The sequence below is a fragment of the Scyliorhinus torazame genome, chromosome 12, assembly GCF_047496885.1.
Source record: "Scyliorhinus torazame isolate Kashiwa2021f chromosome 12, sScyTor2.1, whole genome shotgun sequence".
In the NCBI taxonomy this organism is placed as follows: Eukaryota; Metazoa; Chordata; class Chondrichthyes; order Carcharhiniformes; family Scyliorhinidae; genus Scyliorhinus; species Scyliorhinus torazame.
In genome coordinates this window covers 66,554,451-66,560,711 of record NC_092718.1, presented here as the reverse complement: position 1 = coordinate 66,560,711, position 6,261 = coordinate 66,554,451, and positions in this window count along the sequence as shown.

The following is a 6,261-nucleotide window of genomic DNA, read 5'->3' as shown; positions in this document are numbered from 1 at the left end:
TCCTTCACTTTCCGACTAGCCTCTCCCTGGGACTCCAGCCTCTGCTCCACCCGGTCAATTACCGGTTTTTAAAAAAACTATTTTATTGAAAATTTTTGGTCAACCATCACAGTACATTGTGCATCCTTTACACAATACTATAACAGTATAAATAACAATGACCTGTTTTATAAACAAAGAATAAATAGTATATAACAAAAACGAAAACTAAAACTAATTGGCAACTGCCTTGTCTCAGATAAACACTCTCCAAAAATATGTTTTAACAGTCCAATATACAATTATTTATAGCAACGACCTATACATATTATACATATATATTAACAACCCTGAGAGTCCTTCTGGTTCCTCCCCCCCCCCCCGCCCCCCCCCCTCCTGGGCTGCTGCTGCTGCCTTCTTCTTTTCCATTCCCTTAGAACGAACTTAATCCGTTCCAGCTTTATAAACCCTGCCATGTTATTTATCCAGGTCTCCACACCCGGAGGCTTGGCTTCCTTCCACATCAACAGTATCCTGCGCCGGGCTACTAGGGACGCAAAGGCCAAAACATCGGCCTCTCTCGCCTCCTGCACTCCCGGCTCTTGTGCAACCCCAAATATAGCCAACCCCCAGCTTGGTTCGACCTGGACCCCCACTACTTTCGAAAGCACCTTTGTCACCCCCACCCAGAAGCCCTGTAGTGCCGGACATGACCAGAACATGTGGGTGTGATTCGCTGGGCTTCTCGAGCATCTCGCACACCTATCCTCTACCCCAAAAAATTTACTGAGCCGTGCTCCAGTCATATGCGCCCTGTGTAACACCTTAAATTGAATCAGGCTTAGCCTGGCACACGAGGACGATGAGTTTACCCTACTTAGGGCATCCGCCCACAGCCCCTCCTCAATATCCTACCCCAGCTCTTCTTCCCATTTCCCTTTCAGCTCATCTACCATAATCTCCACCTCGTCCCTCATTTCCCTATATATATCTGACACCTTACCGTCCCCCACCCATGTCTTTGAGATCACTCTGTCCTGCACCTCCTGCGTCAGGAGCTGCGGGAATTCCCTCACCTGTTGCCTCACAAAAGCCCTCAGTTGCATATACCGGAATGCATTCCCTTGGGGCAACCCATATTTCTCGGTCAGCGCTCCCAGACTTGCGAACTTCCCATCCACAAACAGATCTTTCAGTTGCGTTACTCCTGCTCTTTGCCATATTCCAAATCCCCCATCCATTCTCCCCGGGGCAAACCTATGGTTATTTCTTATCGGGGACCCCACCAAGGCTCCCGTCTTTCCCCTATGCCGTCTCCACTGTCCCCAAATTTTCAAAGTCGCCACCACCACCGGGCTTGTGGTGTATTTCTTCGGTGAGAACGGCAATGGGGCCGTCACCATAGCTTGTAGGCTAGTCCCCCTACAGGACGCCCTCTCCAATCTCTTCCACGCCGCTCCCTCCTCTTCTCCCATCCACTTACTCACCATTGAGATATTGGCGGCCCAGTAGTACTCACTTAGGCTCGGTAGTGCCAGCGCCCCCTTATCCCTACTACGCTGTAAAAATCTCTTCCTCACTCTCGGGGTCTTCCCGGCCCACACAAAACTCATGATACTCTTTTCAATCCTTTTGAAAAAAAGCCTTCGTGATCACCACCGGGAGGCACTAAAACACAAAGAGGAATCTCGGGAGGACTACCATTTTAACCGCCTGCACCCTCCCTGCCAGTGACAGGGATACCATGTTCCATCTCTTGAAGTCCTCCTCCATTTGTTCCACCAACCGCGTTAAATTTCATCTATGCAATGTACCCCAATTCTTGGCTATCTGGATCCCCAAGTAACGAAAGTCCCTTGTTACCTTCCTCAGCGGAAAGTCCTCTATTTCTCTGCTCTGCTCCCCTGGATGCATCACAAACAACTCACTTTTCCCCATGTTCAGTTTATATCCTGAGAATTCTCCAAACTCCCGAAGTGTCCGCATTATCTCTGGCATCCCCTCCGCCGGGTCCGCTACATATAACAACAAATCATCCGCATACAGAGATACCCGGTGTTCTTCTCCTCCTCTAAGTACTCCCCTCCACTTCTTGGAACCCCTCAATGCTATTGCCAGGGGCTCAATCGCCAGTGCAAACAATAATGGGGACAGAGGGCATCCCTGCCTTGTCCCTCTATGGAGCCGAAAGTATGCAGATCCCCGTCCATTCGTGACCACACTCGCCATCGGGGCCCTATACAACAGCTGCACCCATCTAACATACTCATCTCCAAAACCAAATCTCCTCAGCACCTCCCACAAATAATCCCACTCCACTCTATCAAATGCTTTCTCGGCATCCATCGCCACCACTATCTCCACTTCCCCCTCTGGTGGGGGCATCATCATTACCCCTAGCAGCCTCCGTATATTCGTATTCAGCTGTCTCCCCTTCACAAACCCAGTTTGGTCCTCGTGGACCACCCCCGGGACACAATCCTCTATCCTCATTGCCATTACCTTGGCCAGAATCTTTGCGTCTACATTTAGGAGGGAAATAGGTCTATAGGACCCGCATTGCAGCGGGTCCTTTTCCTTCTTTAGGAGAAGCGATATTGTTGCCTCAGACATAGTCGGGGGCAGCTGTCCCCTTTCCTTTGCCTCATTAAAGGTCCTCATCAGTAGCGGGGCGAGCAAGTCCACATATTTCCTGTAAAATTCAACTGGGAATCCATCCGGTCCCGGAGCCTTCCCCGCCTGCATGCTCCTAATTCCTTTCACTACTTCCTCTATTTCGATCTGTGCTCCCAGTCCCACCCTTTCCTGCTCCTCCACCTTGGGAAATTCCAGCCGGTCCAGAAAGCCCATCATTCTCTCCCTCCCATCCGGGGGTTGAGCTTCCTTTAATTTTTTATAAAATGCCTTGAACACTCCATTCACTCTCTCCGCTCCCCGCTCCATCTCTCCTTCCTCATCCCTCACTCCCCTATTTCCCTCGCTGCTCCCCTTTTCCTCAATTGGTGGGCCAGCAACCTGCTCGCCTTCTCCCCATATTCGTACTGTACACCCTGTGCCTTCCTCCACTGTGCCTCTGCAGTACCCGTTGTCAGCAAGTCAAATTCTACGTGTCGCCTTTGCCTTTCCCTGTACAGTTCCTCCTCCGGTGCCTCCGCATATTGCCTGTCCACCCTCAGAAGTTCTTGCAGCAACCGCTCCCGTTCCCTACTCTCCTGCTTTCCTTTATGTGCCCTTATTGATATCAGCTCCCCTCTAACCACTGCCTTCAGCGCCTCCCAGACCACTCCCACCTGGACCTCCCTATTATCATTGAGTTCCAAGTACTTTTCAATGCACCCCCTCACCCTTAGACACACCCCCTCATCTGCCATTAGTCCCATGTCCATTCTCCAGGGTGGGCGCCCTTCTGTTTCCTCCCCTATCTCCAAGTCCACCCAATGTGGAGCGTGATCCGAAATGGCTATAGCCGTATACTCCGTTCCCCTCACCTTCGGGATCAACGCCCTTCCCAAAACAAAAAAGTCTATTCGCGAATAGACTTTGTGGACATCGGAGAAAAACGAAAACTCCTTACTCCTAGGTCTGCTAAATCTCCACGGGTCTACTCCTCCCATCTGCTCCATAAAATCTTTAAGCACCTTGGCTGCTGCCGGCCTCCTTCCAGTCCTGGACCTCGACCTGTCCAGCCCTGGTTCCAACACCGTATTGAAATCTCCCCCCATTACCAACTTTCCCACCTCTAGGTCCGGGATGCGTCCTAGCATACGCCTCATAAAATTGGCATCATCCCAGTTCGGGGCATATACGTTTACCAAAACCACCGTCTCCCCCTGTAGTTTGCCACTCACCATCACCTATCTGCCCCCGCTATCCGCCACTATAGTCTTTGCCTCAAACATTACCCGCTTCCCCACTAATATAGCCACCCCCCTGTTTTTCGCATCTAGCCCCGAATGGAACACCTGCCCCACCCATCCTTTGCGTAGTCTAACCTGGTCTATCAGTTTCAAGTGCGTTTCCTGTAACATAACCACGTCTGCCTTAAGTTTCTTAAGATGTGCGAGTACCCGTGCCCTCTTTATCGGCCCGTTCAGCCCTCTCACGTTCCACGTGATCAGCCGGGTTGGGGGGCTTTTTACCCCCCCCCTTGTCGATTAGCCATCCCCTTTTTCCAGCTCCTCACCCGGTTCCCACGCAGCTGTGTCCCCCCCAGGCGGTGCCCCCCCGCCCATCCCACCCCATACCAGCTCCCCCCTCTCCCCAGCAGCAGCAACCCAATAATTCCCCCCTCCCACCCCCCCCCCCCCCCCCCGCTAGATCCCCCACTAGCGTAGTTACACCCCCCATGTTGCTCCCAGAAGTCAGCAAACTCTGGCCGACCTCGGCTTCCCCCCGTGACCTCGGCTCGCACCGTGCGACGCCCCCTCCTTCCTGCTTCCCTATTCCCGCCATGATTATCATAGCGCGGGAACTGAGCCCGCGCTTCCCCCTTGGCCCCGCCCCCAATGGCCAACGCCCCATCTCCTCCACCTCCTTTCCTCCCCCCACTACCACCTGTGGAAGAGAGAAAAGTTACCACATCGCAGGATTAATAACATAAAACTCCTCTTTCCCCCCTTTTTACCCCCCTCTTCGCCCCCCCATACTCGCCCCACCACTTTGTTTCAAACGTTCTTTTTTAATAACCCGCTCATTCCAATTTTTCTTCCACGATAAAAGTCCACGCTTCATCCGCCGTCTCAAAGTAGTGGTGCCTCCCTTGATATGTGACCCACAGTCTTGCCGGTTGCAGCATTCCGAATTTTATCTTCTTTTTGTGAAGCACCGCCTTGGCCCGATTAAAGCTCGCCCTCCTTCTCGCCACCTCCGCACTCCAGTCTTGGTATACGCGGATCACCGCGTTCTCCCATTTACTGCTCCGAGTTTTCTTTGCCCATCTAAGGACCATCTTTCTATCCTTAAAACGGAGGAATCTCACCACTATGGCTCTAGGAATTTCTCCTGCTCTCGGTCCTCGTGCCATCACTCGGTATGCTCCCTCCACCTCCAGCGGACCCGCCGGGGCCTCCGCTCCCATTAACGAGTGCAGCATCGTGCTCACATATGCCCCGACGTCCGCTCCCTCCGCACCTTCAGGAAGACCAAAAATCCTTAGGTTGTTCCTCCTCGCGTTGTTCTCCAGCCCCTCCAGCATTTCCACACATCGTTTATGGTGTGCCTCGTGCATCTCCGTCTTCACCACCAGGCCCTGTATGTCGTTCTCATTCTCGGCAGCCTTTGCCTTCACGACCCGAAGCTCCCGCTCCTGGGTCTTTTGCTCCTCCTTTAGCCCTTCGATCGCCTGTAATATCGGGGCCAACAGCTCCTTCTTCATTTCCTTTTTGAGCTCTTCCACACAGCATTTCAAGGACTCTTGTTGTTCAGGGCCCCATGTTAAGCTACCACCTTCCGACGCCATCTTGGTTTTTGCTTGCCTTCCTTGCCGCTGCTCTAAAGGATCCACCGCAATCCGGCCACTTTACTCTCCTTTTTCCGTCCGTATCCAGGGGGGATTCCCTTCTGGTTTACCGCACAGTGTTTTTAGCCGTTAAAATTGCCGTTGGGGCTCCTATTAAGAGCCCAAAAGTCCGTTCCACCGGGAGCTGCCGAAACGTGCGACTTAGCTGGTCATCGCCGCACCCGGAAGTCGTCAATTACCGCTTTTAACGGCTCCATCGCCGTGGCTAGGTCCTCCTGGGCCTCCCTCCTCTGTCAGCTAAACTTTCAGTTAAAAGGTCCACCAGTTGCTCTGTTGACCATTGGGCAGGCAAGGCGGACCCTTTACCCTCCGCCATCTTGTCCTGTGGCGCACAAAGATTCTCCTGCTCCAACTGCTCCCTTCTTCTCCACCCATTTCTGGTCCATGGATCCATCCACCAGCCTTACCAACGGAGTCAAACTTTTTTCCAGCCAGTCCTATGCCTATTTTCTACAAAACATCCACCCTAAAACGGGTAAAATGTCCAAACAAATCTGCCAAATGCACAACCACTCACACCATGGCCGCCACCGGAAGTCTGATTGCATATTTTGAGGATGTGACCAGGTCTGTAGGTGAGGGTAGTGCAATTGATGTAGTTTATATGGATTTCAGCAAAGCCTTTGACAAGGTCCAAATGGGAGACTTAGAAAGAAGGCAAAATAGACGGGATGGTCAAATGGGCAGGTAAAATTTAACCCTGAGAAGTCTCGGACCGTGTTTTCAGAATCTTTAAGAGTGAGGGGGAACAGTCACAAATCGTG